Source organism: Rattus norvegicus, chromosome 1, assembly GCF_036323735.1.
Source record: "Rattus norvegicus strain BN/NHsdMcwi chromosome 1, GRCr8, whole genome shotgun sequence".
NCBI lineage: Eukaryota > Metazoa > Chordata > Mammalia > Rodentia > Muridae > Rattus > Rattus norvegicus.
The window spans coordinates 140,836,715-140,852,682 of NC_086019.1; the positions used below are offsets into that span (position 1 = coordinate 140,836,715).

The window sequence follows — 15,968 nt, forward strand, 5'->3', positions numbered from 1 at the left end:
AAAAAACCCAGGATAGCTAAAGCTATCCTCAACAATAAAAGGACTTCAGGGGGAATCACTATCCCTGAACTCAAGCAGTATTACAGAGCAATAGTGATAAAAACTGCATGGTATTGGTACAGAGACAGACAGATAGACCAATGGAATAGAATTGAAGACCCAGAAATGAACCCACACACATATGGTCACTTGATTTTTGACAAAGGAGCCAAAACCATCAAATGGAAAAAAGATAGCATTTACAGCAAATGGTGCTGGTTCAACTGGAGGTCAACATGTAGAAGAATGCAGATCGATCCATGCTTATCACCCTGTACAAAGCTTAAGTCCAAGTGGATCAAGGACCTCCACATCAAACCAGACACACTCAATCTAATAGAATAAAAACTAGGGAAGCATCTGGAACACATGGGCACTGGAAAAAATTTCCTGAACAAAACACCAATGGCTTATGCTCTAAGATCAAGAATCGACAAATGGGATCTCATAAAACTACAAAGCTTCTGTAAGGCAAAGGACACTGTGGTTAGGACAAAACGGCAACCAACAGATTGGGAAAAGATCTTTACTAATCCTACAACAGATAGAGGCCTTATATCCAAAATATACAAAGAACTCAAGAAGTTAGACAGCAGGGAAACAAATAACCCTATTAAAAAATGGGGTTCAGAACTAAACAAAGAATTCACAGCTGAGGAATGCCGAATGGCTGAGAAACACCTAAAGAAATGTTCAACATCTTTAGTCATAAGGGAAATGCAAATCAAAACAACCCTGAGATTTCACCTCACACCAGTGAGAATGGCTAAGATCAAAAACTCAGGGGACAACAGATGCTGGCGAGGTTGTGGAGAAAGAGGAACACTCCTCCCTTGTTGGTGGGATTGCAAACTGGTACAACCATTCTGGAAATCAGTCTGGAGGATCCTCAGAAAATTGGACATTGAACTGCCTGAGGATCCAGCTATACCTCTCTTGGGCATATACCCAAAAGATGCCCCAACATATAAAAAAGACACGTGCTCCACTATGTTCATCGCAGCCTTATTTATAATAGCCAGAAGCTGGAAAGAACCCAGATGCCCTTCAACAGAGGAATGGATACAGAAAATGTGGTACATCTACACAATGGAATATTACTCAGCTATCAAAAACAACGACTTTATGAAATTCGTAGGCAAATGGCTGGAACTGGAAAATATCATCCTGAGTGAGCTAACCCAAACACAGAAAGACATACATGGTATGCACTCACTGATAAGTGGCTATTAGCCCAAATGCTTGAATTACCCTAGATGCCTAGAACAAATGAAACTCAAGATGGATGATCAAAATGTGAATGTTTCACTCCTTCTTTAAAAGGGGAACAAGAATACCATTGGCAGGGAAGAGAGAGGCAAAGATTAAAACAGAGACTGAAGGAACACCCATTCAGAGTCTGCCCCACATGTGGCCCATACATATATAGCCACCCAATTAGACAAGATGGATGAAGCAAAGAAGTGCAGACTGACAGGAGCCGGATGTAGATCGCTCCTAAGAGACACAGCCAGAATACAGCAAATACAGAGGCGAATGCCAGCAGCAAACCACTGAACTGAGAATAGGACCCCCGTTGAAGGAATCAGAGAAAGAACTGGAACAGCTTGAAGGGGCTCGAGACTCCATATGTACAACAATGCCAAGCAACCAGAGCTTCCAGGGACTAAGCCCCTACCCAAAGACTATACATCTACTGGCCCTGGACTCTGACCTCATAGGTAGCAATGCATATCCTAGTAAGAGCACCAGTGGAAGGGGAAGCCCTGGGTCCTGCTAAGACTGAACCCCTAGTGAACTAGTCTATGGGGGGAGGGCGGCAATGGGGGGAGGGTTGGGAGGGGAACACCCATAAGGAAGGGGAGGGGGGAGTGGGATGTTTGCCCGGATACCGGGAAAGGGAATAACACTTGAAATGTATATAAGAAATACTCAAGTTAATAAAATATATATATATATATATAAATATACATATATATATATATATATATATATATAAAGATATCACATGACTTAACATGGCTCTGGCCTCCTCTTACTTAGAAAGTAAAAACTTTCTCTCAACTCTTAGGATTACTAGTGGATTCTTGCCCATCACCTTGGTTTGCCATCTGTTGTAAAAATATAAAAATGAAAAAGTAAAGTTGTCTTTTACCCCGCTAGCTCTGGCACCATAGTGTCCCAAGATATCTGCTAGATATCTTGGTGGAAACACATCCCCACTCCTCGGCGGCCCAGTGTCTTTTGCAGCCGCACACTTTCCTACACTCAAACCCTCACATAAAAGCACACACAACACAATAATCTTTGACCCAATTGATAAGATATAATTGCCCACTTAAACATACAAAGCCCAGTACCATCCATCCCTTAGGAAAATTAATAACAACCTGTAAATACACAGAGCAGAATCTTAATGTCACCTGCCATGGCTTCTCACTCTCTCCTCCTCCTGTCTCTCTTTTCATTTTTATTAATTGCAGGAAATTAAAATGCCTAAATAAAGTCTAAAATGGCCATTGAATATATTCTTAATACTGTAAATATAGATTCATGTATACTTAATAGTGTAAATAATTACAAAATAAAATAATTAATATATTATTATAAGAAAGATAGGGAGGAAATTGAGAAGTTATTTGTTTCTATCATAACTTACACCTGAGATCCAGTAGATGCTTCATGAAGAAATGGGATATGGTGTATCTCATAGACTTGCCTTCTGAAATGTAAATACTTCAACATGTGAGTACCTTTTTACATGTAAGTAATTTGTATTTTATGCCGAATTATGTTTATATAAAGATAATGGTTAGTTTTATATATTTGTATGTGCACATGTGTGTGCTGGTATGTGTGCGTGTGTATGTGTGTGTGTGCATGTGTGTGTGTGTGTGTGTGTGTGGGCATGATTTACCTTTCTGTTGCTGTAGCAAACACCTGATATAAACCTGAATAGAGAAAAAGTTTATTTTGGCTCACAGTTTGAAAGATTCAGTCCATGGTCAGTTTATATTGCTTTTGTATGTGAGACCAGGCAGCATCTCATGCCAGGAATGCATGATGAAGGAAGCTCTTCGTGACAATGAAGAAAGTTCCTGGGTCCTAGAATTCTTTTCAAGACTATTGCCCAAAGATCCAACTTCCTCCAACGAGACCACACATCATAAAGTCACCCCTCCCCAAGGGTTTCAATGGCTAGCAGCAAAACCTTCAGCACATAGGCCTTTAAAGAACATTTTTCCATCTAGAATCAAAATGGAAATACAATAACAATATAAATTTAACTAAATAAAGGTGATGATTTTTACTTTTGATGATATACTATTGTTTAGATTCTGTAAGATGTCAAGTTCTATGCTTTCCACCAGAGCTTTGGAGCTCTCTTGTCACTGCATGTGTTGTACTCTGTACACTGTCAAAGAGTGTGTGTGTGTGTGTGTGTGTGTGTGTGTGTGTGTGTGTGTGTGTGTGTGTGTGTGTCTGCAACCCATATATACTCCCCAGTTTCTACACATGGCATTCTATTCTTCCATTATCTGAAGATTTCTTGCTTCCTCTTCCTACCTCACCGGAATAGATTCATGAGATTCTGTATAAGCTTAGTGCCCTTAGTTAAGATTACTTCCTTCTCTATGCTTTGCTTAATGCATAGAATATAAATTTTGTTGCTTCCTTTACTACTTTACTTAATAATAAAGTATGCCTTTATAGACATTTCCTTTTAAGTCTTTTCTCTATGCTAAATTGTATGTTAGATGATACAGACAACATTTTAAGTAGTCTTTTATTTCTAGCATTTAAAGCATTGCAGTCAAACAATAATATGTATTACATATCATTTTTACACTGCAAAATTTCTGCTTGTATATATTTATGTGTCAACATGCAAAGTCACAAATACATGGTATGGATAGTGATGGTAGAGATGTAAAGACATTCCCTCAAGACATTAAGCTGGTTGAAGAAAGTCAATGAGACCTTACACTTTCACATTTGTAAACTCTACATGATGCATACTGTGTTGCATGGAGTTTGATTTCATAAGTATTGTTGCAGTGAAGTAACAACTTGATGCTTGGTCTTTATAAAAATGGTCATTTTAATGATATTACCTGTCATATGGAAACAAAGCTTTCATTTGTTAATAATACCACCTCCTTCCCAAGAGGTAAGTCCATTTGCTAATGAGAATAGTTTAGCATTGCCCATGTGATTAGTTTCTTAGTCTCTGTTGATGATCAGGAATTTTCCAAATTGTTATTCTTTCTCAACAAGACTTTTCTTTGAATCTGTAATGAAATCCCCACTTTACTACAATTATATTGGTCTAATTACTTTAACATCGAAAATGACTCACCAACTCATGTTTATTTGTCATGAAGATCAGGTAGTCAACACAGTTTCTTCTGGAAAGATGTACTTTCTAGAGAGGAAAGTGAACAATTACCCTTTAGTTATCTTTTTTTTAAAAGCCAGATTAGAATTGCTTGAAATGTGTTCACTGTTGGCTTAAACTAGGTCTTGTTCCCAATAGCATTCAATATCATCTCATCCCATGCTTACCTAACAGCACCATTTGCTTCCCAGGCTGCAAATGCTTTCCTCCTTTCTGCTTGCTTCCTTAGGGCAGGTTTCCACACTGTGTTCTCATTGTATCCTCTCTTCATATTTTCTGTCACTGACTCTTTCTAGGCTTGAGGACGGAAGAGCAGTCTTTCATAAAGTCATGTTAGATGTTTCTGAAGACTATTACTTTTTGTGAACCAAGTTAAAGAGGGTGCCTCTGAAGCTCAAAATTATCCACTAGCTGCTAATCTTTATAAAGTAAGTTATAAAAGTTTTATTGTGATTCACGGATGTACTAGGAGATACTGTACATCATGATCTCTGAATAGCCAGTGCTAGTCAATGTAGCCTTCCTTGTGACTGCTTGAGTGCATGGCAAGAAGTGAGTTAATATAGATCAGCAAGTTCAGTGTCCATGCCACTAACACTTCAAGGTAAGTGTTAAATAGCGGGTGCTGTAAAATCTTAATTGGTTTATAGAAGGTAAGTTAAAGGTTCCACCTTGTTTCTCCCATCTCTATTGATTATATGCCTTGAAAGCAAAAACAAAATCAATTTCGTTTTTATGTTTTATTACATTTATGTTTTTATTTGTTTGTTTATGCGTGCGTGTGTGTGTGTGTGTGTGTGTGTGTGTGTGTGTGTGAAAGAGACAGAGAGAGAGAGAGAGAGAGAGAGAGAGAGAATATAGGAGTATACATGTCACAGAATTCGGGGCAGGCTCATAGACTGGGAGTTGGATCCCTCTTTCTACCATGTGGAAGCTAAGGAATTGTATTCAAATCATCAGGCCTGGCAGTAAGTTTTTTGATCAGCTACCTCATGGGGTCAAAAGAGTGAATTTCTAAACAAAGTTGAGGTTTGACTTCTGTTTTTTCTTGTTCTACTTATTGTAAAATAAAAAGGTTAGAAAGTACACAATGTTTAATATCTGTCTTATCATCAAGACGAAAAGACTTCAAGACAAAAGGACTTTGTCAACCTACAATATTTATATCAGTTGTATATTAAAGTTGTTAATATAGATCATATTTCCATATCCAGTTATCAACCTGCAGGTGTATTCTTGGACTTCTTTCACTAACTATATAGATATACTGCAAAGAACCTACAGGAATAATGACCATGATTTCAAGGGATAGCAAAGGGATTAAACTACAACAAGATAAGCTAAATTCCAATGCAAGAAACTCAAAATTCAAGAACACTATTGATCTTGTACACAATCTAATTTTATTTGCAAAGTTAATTGAAAGATAAGGCCCCAAAACACAGGAGAATTTAAGACGAAGACAGACATAGTCAAAGAAAACAAACTTACATGCAGAATTGGTTTTCTAAAAGAACTCTAAAAAGTCTTGCAAACTAAATACATTTAAAGACTTCCTGGATCTCTGGTGACAAATGGTACCCTTGAACTGAGGAAAATGAGGGAGGAAGGTGTTTATATTAACCAAGTGTTATTGTCTTTCCTCCTCACCTCCTGCCCATGAAAAACTATTAATGAAATTGGAAGTATTTAGTGAGAGATTTTTTTTTAATTAAACAAAAACCTCAGGTATCTGTAATGACCACAGCAATTGAGAAGAAGGCTAAGTCCATCTCTGATGATATCTTACCACTGTCTCTTTGAAAATGTCAGGAATCCAGTACATAGAAAACTTGATTTGTGTGTCTGAGTTACAGCCCAAAGACTCAGGAAAAGATATCCAGCAAGGCATGTGGGATGCAAGCATCTGCCAGGTTATTAGGCCAAGATTTGTCCAAGTTTTAAGTTAAATTTACATGAGGCTAGAGGAGTAAGAAAAAGTGCCAAATTAATAAAAGGAGCCAAACCTTCCTGTAAAAAAATGAGGAAATTTTCTCCCTCCCTCACACCTTCCCTCCCTCCCTTCCTCCCTCTTTCCAACTCTTCTTCCCCTCTCCTCTTCTTCTCCTTCCCCTGTCCTCCCTCCCTTCTTCTCCCTCTCCCAAATCCCTTGGCTCAATTTTAATGGAGTTCCTCTTTGACCACAATATCTTTTCAGTCACCCTAGAACAAATAACACACAAGGAAATCCCAGACACACAGATTCATTTCTTGCAAAAGGCTTTTGCTTTCAAATCTGATTCAGTTTAGAATGTATTTTTTTTTTTTTTTGTGAAACCCAGTTAATGCCAACTTTAACTCAGTACTATTTTGAGCTGAAGATAAGATAGGAGATATGAACTTGGGAGAACTCTTTTCTCTGAATCCCATAAGCTGAGTGAAAGCCCTTGAATGAACATATCCCCTTTAAGATCAATGGCCCTGGTAAGGCTAATTACCCCAATCCTCTCACTCTAAATTTAAAAAGACCCTGCTAACTGGAAGGACCACATGATTAACTGGCTGAGAAGATTAACCATGATGAGAGTGGCTGGGTGCTTGCTTTCTTTCCCCTTCAGCTACCCATTTGTCACTTGTAAAATGGACTGTATGTGTCTATGAGCTGTATCTTAAAGGGCTGGGAGACTTTCATGGAGATTGATGGTGGCATGAGGGTGGGAAAGATATTTTAGGAATTAATGAGCTTGTGCTTTCTTGGAAAATGTGGAATGTCAGTGGGGCCCTAGGGACTCATGGTCAGTCTAGGTGACATTGCTTCATTTCTTTATGATTCTTCAGATCATAACCTGGATATTCGACTGAAGATGGAATCACTTTTGGCTTCTGGGCCTCTTTACACATCTAAGATTAACAGTATATTTATGAAAATGGAATGTATAGCGATTTAAAAATATTCTAATACTGTGTCTGTGAGGACTGCTAACAGTATGTTTGAGCCAATTATTGACTCTGGGTCCTATGTTGGAGTTGGAATTTTTGCTTGTACTCTTAAATAGATCATTCATATGGATGCCCTGTCTTTCTACTGAAGATGGACTCTGCAAGTTCCCTCTCCCTACTGTTGGCATTTCATGGAAGATTCCTCCCTTTGAGGTACAAGAGTCTTTCACCTTACAGCTCTCTAGTACTTTCTAGAGGGTCCCCCACCTTTCTCCAACCCTTGAGGATGAATATTTTCATTCATTCTGCCGGCCCTCACCACCACCAATACCTGGTCATGTTCCCCTGTTTCCCTCTCCCACACAGGTAGGTCCCTCCTTCTGCCTCCTATGATTGCTAACTTCTCCCTCCCAAGTGTAATTGAATCATCCTTACTTGGACCTTTCTGCCTGCTAACCTTCTTGAGTCCTGTGGATTGTATCCTAGGTATTTTGTATATTTTGGCTAATATCTATATAATAGTGAGTGCATATCATGCATATCCTTTTGGGTCTGAGTTACCTTACTCAGGTAACTTTCTAGTTCTATCCAATTGCCTATAAAGCTCTTGATGTCCTCATGCTTAATAGCTGAATAGTATTCCATTATGTAAAAGAACCACATTTTCTGTATCCATCCTCCTTTGTAGACATCTGGGTTGTTTCCCGCTTTTGACTATTACAGATAAGACTGCTATGAATAAAGTAGAACATAAGCTCTTATGTCATGGTGGGGCATCGTTTGGGTATATGTCCAGAATGGTATAGTTGTGTCTTCAGGTAGATCTCTATTTTTTTCTGAAGAAACCCTGGGGTTGGTATCCTACAGTCAAAAACTCTAACCCCGAATCGGTCCTAAAAGAACTGCAGGAACAAAAATGGAGAAGAGAGTGAAAGAAAGGCAGTCCAGTGATCAGCCCAACTTGGGATCCATCTCAAGGGGAGGCTCCAAGGCCTGACACTATTTCTGATGTTATGGTGTGCTTACAGACAGGAGCCTAGCGTGGCTGTCCTCTAAGAGGCCCAACAAGCAACTGACTGAGACAGATATAGATACACCCAACCAATGCACTAAAGTCAGGATTCCCATAGCTGAATTAGGGAAAGGATAAAAGAAGCTAAGGAGGAGGATGACCCCATACTAAGAACAGCAGTCTCAACTAACCCAGACCTGAGATCTCTCAGACACTGAGCCACCAACCAGGCAGCTCACAGCAGCTGCTCTGAGGCCCCAAACACATATACAGCAGAGGACTGCCTGGTCTGGCCTGAGTGGGAGATATGTCTAACACTTGAGAGAGAGAGACTTGAGGCCCCAGGGAGTGGGGACACCTGGCAGGATTTGGGAGACATCGCCTTGGAGATGGGGAGGAGGAATGGGAGGGCAGACCTGGATGAGGGCAACAACTGTACTTTAAAAATTAAAAGGAATAATAATAAAAGAATATACATAAACCTTCGAAACAAGAATGATTCATCATAGCACAATTCTTAACCACTCTAGTTTCTTCTTGTAATCCTTTACCCATTTGTTTTCCATCTCACAATATTAATTTTCTTATCGCTTGTCCTGGAATCATAAACATGTCACATAAGGCTAAACTTGATTAGCATGTTTTCTGTGATGTTTAATGAAAAATCCTATGAGCGAACATATAAACTGGCACCACAACTGGACCTCTGAAGTTTTTATATGCTTTGGCTCAAGAGGAGCATTCCTTTGATTTCCTTCTAAACTTCAATAGCAGATGTGAAAGTAAACACATACACTGCTTATAATGAAATTATTGCTAATTAGAAAGCTATTTAGATGCCCATCTGCAGGGAAATAGGTAATAGAGATCATATCACTAAATAGCTTATGCTTGTGTGGGTATTTTAAACCACAAGGATTTATTAATATATATGTAATATAAATAATAAAATATCCAAGAAAAATAAAATAAAATAAAACATATTATAGTACATGCCTATGGTCATAGCCATGAAGAGACTGGGGTAAAAGGATGGAGATTTCAATGCTAACCAAGCACTATAATAAGACCTTGTTTGAAAAGAAAACATGGTGTTAAAAATGTGAAAGTCTACCATAGTTTCCATTAGAAAGAATTATGTGAAAAAATCACAGTTTTATAGTAGCAACCATACAAAATGAAATCATGCAGATTATGAATGGGTAGTGTCATAATTAACATTGGTTATCAACTTCATAGGCTCTAGAATCCCGTACAACACGTGCCTCTAGGTATGTGTATGATATTGCAAATGTAGTAATAAACTTGCTTGCGAATGAGTGCTAATGATTTTTCCTCTGGAAATATTTTCTATCATCCGTTTTAATTTTAGTGCCTTTTTAAAAAATGATGATTTTTCAGATATCAAATCTACTTGTATGTCATTAATTTTCAATTAAATATGGTGAACGGGGAGTGATGTAAAGCAATGTTTAAACTTGATGGTTAAATATTTACAAAGCAATTGAGGGAGAACAATCCAAAGGAAATCTCTTCATGTTATTCTTGAAGAGGTATAGGCTGGATGGATTTTTAGAAGTATTCAATCTTCAAGAACTATTGCGGGTTTTTCTGCTTGTATTTTTTAATTCATTCATTTATTTGTTTATGTATATTTTAGAATTATTTACACACACACACACACACACACACACACACACACACACACTATGACTGTCTTCCGACACCAGAGATGAGGGCATCAGATCCCATTACAGATGCTTATGAGCCACCATGTGGTTGCTTGGAATTAAACTCGGGACCTTTGGAAGAGCAGTCAGTGTTCTTAACCACTGAGCCATCTCTCCAATCCTGTATTTATTCTATTTATTATGTATGTTTGTTCAAGAAAAGAAGCGCATACTTTCTCTTATATACCACAAATTTGATACATCATCTGACAGTCTCCCACCTCTGGAGCTACAGTTTTTATCAAGTCTTAGGGGAGTGAACACCCCATGTGCTACCTCACTGTGATGCCTGTGGAGCTTTTGCTCATTTGCAGCTGCAGATCACTGCACAGCATCAGGAAGAGAAGGGTTACTTAATGACAGTTCTCAGCAACTGAAATGCCAGAGAAAGAAAATTGCGAAGAAATCATGGGAAGGTGGGACCTAATGTTACATAAAGCAATTTGTTCAATAAAAGGAGAAATATTGTTCTCAGAACAAAGACAAACGAACAAGGCTGCCCTGCCTCCTTCACAAAGCTATACATCTTGGCATGGATACACATCAAATAGTTATCAAAATATTTAAGAGCTGAGTAGGGGGGAAACCTAGGCTTTAACATGTAGAAAGTTAGACCAAGAAAAGTAGAATACAGAGAAGAAAAACAGAAATAAAGAAAGCTAAAAGTTAACTATCATAATGTAACAAAAACAAACTGACTTAAAAATCCTTCTGTACTGCACAAGCATGTCTAATAATATAAATATATTCAGCTCTGTGTCTGTTTGCTGACCTTACTTACCTTAACCTTAGCTGGCCTCTCACAGTGATGTTAAGGATACAGGCAGAAGGTATGGACTGACTGGGTTCTATGACATTGGTCTAATCCTGCAACAGGTCAGTCTAGATGAAGATTCATAATGGAGTCATGGAAGTCACAGAAAAGCAGAAGGCCCTGGAAGTCTGGCTCTGAATGTTCATGCTCTCATTTCTATTGCAGTCTGTTGCCTGGAGAAAGTCATAGAAAACTCAGCTTTAAGGGGACAGCTTTAAAATCATACTGCAAAGGGCATAGAGATGGAGTTGTAGCCATTTTGGCAATTGTCTTAACACAAGATTATTAAGGAAATATTGGTAATGGTTATATTTATATATTACCTAAATTCATATTAGGATAAACAGCAGCCATCATATTTTGATAAACACCGTGCCTACTGATGAAGTGTGGTTGTGAGGAATAAAGCTGGAATGAATTTAAAGTCATAATTAAGTAATGTATTTTCTACTGGTTGCCAGTGGTACAATATGAGCATAAAAGTGGATATAGGATAGAGAACATTAGCCTAGAAACATTGTGTAGAATTAATTGGACTGTGAAGAAAATATAGCTCCAGTGATTCGGCTATCGAAGGACAAGGTGGACATTAATGTGATATTTCATCTCCGAGGTTAGTTGTGGGGTTCAATAGAGGCAGCCAGACATGTGCAACCTGGCAGAAATACATTCAAAAGTCTATCTAACATGAACAGAGATGAAGACATTCAGTATTTCCTGGCTGTGTCAATGTTTGTGATGAAAATATATTTATGTTGGCAATATACACGGTGAATATCTTCAGAAAATGACCATTGCAAAGATCATTCATAGTAAACACCTATATGAGTACCTGCATATTCAGCATAAATAACATATACCATGTTAGGTAGCACAAAATCACAATCTCACTGGCTATCTCACAAAGACTAACTTCTACCTTATGTACCATAAAATATGTAGATGGGCCCAAAGGGCTCTTTTCCACTAAACATCTTGAAATGATGTTATGTTAAGGATGACCAACCTGTCCCAGTTTTGATACTGAATGTTTCATAGCCCAAGCAACCCCTCGGTTGGAGACAAACTAGGATGACTGGTCATCTCACAGTGGGTACAAATAGCACTTGTTTCCTTTGTCAAGAGAGAAGACCAGTAATGCCTATTGATTGTGTAATTTCTTTCCTCTGGGTCTCAGAAATGCTCTTCTTGTCTGTCATTAGGCAGAACATGGTCCCATCTAAGGCAAGTGGAAAACAAGGAAAGGGCTCATGCAATATTTCCTGGACACCAGTGCCTCTTTGAGAGCTTTCAGAGGACCTATCCAATGAAGCATTAGCATTAGAGAGAGGGAGAGGGAGAGGGAGAGGGACAGGGACAGGGACAGGGACAGGGACAGGGACAGGGACAGGGAATCCAAGAGGCTAGCCTTTGACTTTCCTGGGCAATGGGCCCTTCTCAGAGAAAAGAGTGGGGGAGGAACTTTGCAAAGTATTGTACTTCTAAATACCAAAAATATCAAAATTACTGAAGGATTTGCATTTGTAATCAAACTTCCCTTGAAGTTCCTGAATCTTAGACAATATTGATCATCCAGAGGGTTTAACATTTTATTTGAGTACAAGCTTCAAGAAGAAAAAAAGAAAAAAAAAGCAACCTTATCTTCATCTTTCAAAAATAATAAACTTCAAATTGAATAAGTCAAATTATGGCACAACTAATATAATTATATCACCGCTCATCCAAATTATCTTCCTTGTATATCCATTTACAAATGCTATTAGCATGGTTGGGATGTTAGAACCCTGACTCCTCTCTGCCATCTTTGAGAGTTTGAGCAAGGCATCGTGTATGAAAAGCACAACTATGAGAGAGGAAGGATTCAGAGGGTCAAGTTGTCTTGCATAAATGACAGAAAGAAGATCAGGAGGAGGGATGTAAGGGCTTAGAGCCATAGAAAACATTCAGCAGTTGTCAAGAACCAAAGCATCCCAGACAGAACACTTTGATAGCTTACCTGGGTCGAAGAATTTCAATTCCACTGAATTACAGAGAGAAAACTCTTGTTCTTTCTTGCCCAGGCTGTACTTCAGAACTCAAGAACATTTTCTTTTCAGTGACACAATCCTAAAGAACAGTGCCTAGTTGACACTTCGGGCCACTGTCAACTTTGTGGTTTCTTAAGAGGGAAAATCAAACTGACACATTTCTCTTTTTCTGCCCTCCACACATTCATTTGGAGCTCCTCTTTTGACGTTACACCCTCCATGTCTCAATTCCTTCTGTACTCTGACAAAGAGGATAAAATCATTTCTCCTACATGGAGAATTTCTATGTATGTAAAAATCACAATTTTATTATTTAAAACAAATCACCACAAAATAGTCATTTGTTCATTTAACTATCTTCATTGGCAACAGCTGAACTTATTAGCCTTCTTCATATGTTCTGTTTTTCTGTGTCACTACAGAAAAGCCAAAATTTATTAGTCATAAACAGGGATGAGGAAGACCCCAGTGATCATGTCAGAGGCTGCTGGCTTGAAGGTGCTTCAGAGTCAGTGCTCATCCACATGTAATATCCTTCAGTTCCCCGAGTCATCCATATGTACAACCACTCTGAATAAGAATCTAGTGCTTAACATGCAATCAAGGCTGGGAACATAGCCTGTGTTCCTCCTCCCAGCCAGATTGTTGTCCTTAAGATTTTTTCTAGAGACTCTCAAACTGCCATCCAGCTGAGGCCTGAATTTTTTTTAGTTCAATCTTTGTGTGTGTGTGTGTGTGTGTGTGTGTGTGTGTGTGTGTGTGTGTGTGTGTGTGTGTAACTATTGTATTTGCCAGAATGACTGGTGAAGAAGAATGACTTTCTGGTGAAGAATGACTGCTGCCAACTCCTTGGACCTCATGTGTCACTACCTCATACCATCCAAAACACTAGAGCCCTTGTCATGATCTGTTCCCCACTGTTTGACTTCCAGTGGGCTGTCCCTCTGCCTATAATATTACAAAATCTTGTTCCAATAGGATTTTCTGTCACTCTACCATGATATTCCCACCAGCCTTTCAGGGATTTTTTTTTTGCTATAGTGATTAGACACACTCTTGCCTCTCTTCTCAAAGGAGTGCAAAGTCTAAGACCATGTAAAGAAATTTTGCTGACTAAATGAAGTTAGAAATTTGACTTGAAAAACCTGTCGTATTTTCTGATGGGAGATTATTTGGCAGAGAAGAATAGCCCAACATCTAGCGTTGCCTCTTATTGGTCATATGTCTTCAGGTAAGTCACTTAATCTTAGCAAGCCCCCTTTTCTTTATTTGAAAATTGACAGATAAAAGAAATAACTACATCATAAGGCTGCTTGGAAAATTAAATAAGAACTGCAAATCGTGTTGAACAAAATATTATATTCTTGTTAACATAGCAAACAAACAAAATTCATCTTAACTACATTATGTATTTTTCCATTGACTGTAAAATATAAAAAGATGTGAAAGCAATGTTCCTTTGGAAAGTTTAGTGACACTATCTCATGTATCCCAGGTTGGCTTCAAACTCACTATAGAGCTGGGGACAAGGTTTATGCAGGATCTTGTCACCTCCACTTTCTAATGTGCTGGAATTTCAGGCTCTTAAATTGAATCACATCCTTGCAAATGTTAATAACAATTGTATGTCCACTGATAACATCCTCAGCCCCAAATGTAGGAGAATTTTTTAATGTTGTATGTTTTCAAGTACTATCTGAGAGATTATAATTTCTTGTTCTCAGACAGTGACTAGACATTGAGGTGCGGGGAGGGGGAGAACTATAGAAAACTTGATATAATTTGCCTCAGGATCTGAAACATTTCAGCTCTGATATAATAATCAGTTAATCAGCCTGTGGATCATAGGTGCAAACTTCAACATATACTGCCATCCCATAACATAACAGGTTATTATTACTAACATGTATAAAATGTCAGGAAAAATCGAAATACTAAATGTACACCAATAAGGGACACTTTCATTGTTACCCTTACTGTGCCTTAATGTCACATACATATGGCATGACTCTCTCTATTTAGCTAACATTTGCATTTTTAAGATATGATTGATTCATTTTCTTGATGTGGCCCTGACCTTCCACCTGTGTGTGCCAGGCTTTCTCTGACCTTCATACCTGCCTCTTCTCCTTTATTTTTCCATCACTGATTTCTCTTCCTCCCCACATCCTGTGTCCTCATCAGCAGATATTCCAGAAACCTCCATTCTCCCTCTGTCTTTTCTTGCTTTCACACTCACCCTGGGAGAGCCCATCCATTCCCATCACTTCAAACATTGCTCTATGTTAATGACTCTAAATTTACATTTCCAGCCCCATCTTCAATCAAGTTAAACCTTCATCAATCATAGAACTCCTGTTAGCTGTCTCCACCTGCCTATCGGTCATGTTTAGCAGGGATATCATACTCCACTGTGCTGCACCCTTAAACCAAACGTATCATGTACTCACAAAATTAATTTTCTGGAAGTTTCCTGTAGTCAATGGTACCAATCGTTCTCTATCCTTGGTTGACTCCTTTTAACTTCATATACTTCAATTTCAGAAATACAATATAGATAGGTTTCTTCTTTCATTAGTTTACCTTGAACTGTTAAACACAGCCAAAGGGAAAAATAAAAGAACTGTTTAATGCATGCTTACAAGTATTTCTTTGATTGTTGCTGAAGTCATAGGATAGATGGTTCAGTTTTCTCCTCTGAAAAGGAAGGAAATAGAAGTTAATAGATTTTGGCTGTTCTCTATGAATGAGTACTGTACTCAGCATCTTGGACAAAATATTTTTTTCCTCCATCTTTATTAAATTGGGTATTTCTTATTTACATTTCAATTGTTATTCCCTTTCCCGGTTTCCAGGTCAACATCCCCCTAACCCCTTCCCCTTCTCTTCTATATGGGCTTCCCTTCCCCATCCTCCCCCCATTGCCGCCCTCCCCCCAACAGTCTAGTTCACTGGGGGTTCAGTCTTAGCAGGGCCCAGGGCTTCCCCTTCCACTGGTGCCCTTACTAGGCTATTCATTGCTACCTAT

General features: G+C 38.5%; 1 long non-coding RNA gene across 1 annotated transcript; it reads right to left on the reverse strand.

Annotated features, from left to right (window-relative positions):
- Positions 1–2,073: 2,073 nt before the first annotated feature.
- LOC102553800 (uncharacterized) lies at positions 2,074–15,694 on the reverse strand. The gene is made up of 6 exons (XR_005499252.2): positions 15,391–15,694; positions 12,910–13,181; positions 10,881–11,086; positions 6,228–6,399; positions 4,606–4,735; positions 2,074–4,465 (listed from the first exon to the last, which is right to left on the reverse strand). It is a non-coding gene; the product is annotated as an uncharacterized LOC102553800 (long non-coding RNA).
- Between the last annotated feature and the right edge of the window lie 274 nt (positions 15,695–15,968).